The sequence below is a fragment of the Chrysochloris asiatica genome, unplaced genomic scaffold (genome assembly GCF_000296735.1).
Source record: "Chrysochloris asiatica unplaced genomic scaffold, ChrAsi1.0 scaffold00245, whole genome shotgun sequence".
Taxonomy (NCBI): domain Eukaryota; kingdom Metazoa; phylum Chordata; class Mammalia; order Afrosoricida; family Chrysochloridae; genus Chrysochloris; species Chrysochloris asiatica.
This window is the reverse complement of record NW_006408763.1, coordinates 3,416,867-3,417,201: the sequence shown is the minus strand read 5'-3', so window position 1 is coordinate 3,417,201 and position 335 is coordinate 3,416,867.

Sequence of the window (335 nt, the reverse complement as noted above, 5' to 3'; positions counted from 1 at the left end):
CTCCTTCCATTAGAAGTGCAGAAAGTCCATCCAGTGCATACACTTGATTGTCTTTATTTCATTATCTTAGACTATAAGAATCTTTTCAAATAAAACACATACATTTATTTTTTATTTTATACAAGTAACAAATTTCTCAAAATAGAACCAAACAAGTGTCATCCAATATAAATGCAGGTGAGTTTTTGTTAGCTTGAGAATGAGTAAGTTTAGAAAATTCTTTATTTCTGTTTAATTAAGTAATTGAGATCATACCTGAGGGTGAATGGGTTTCAAAGCATGAAGACTGATGAAGGTTTAAAATAAAAATGAGAGGGAATTATGAGGGAGTTGCC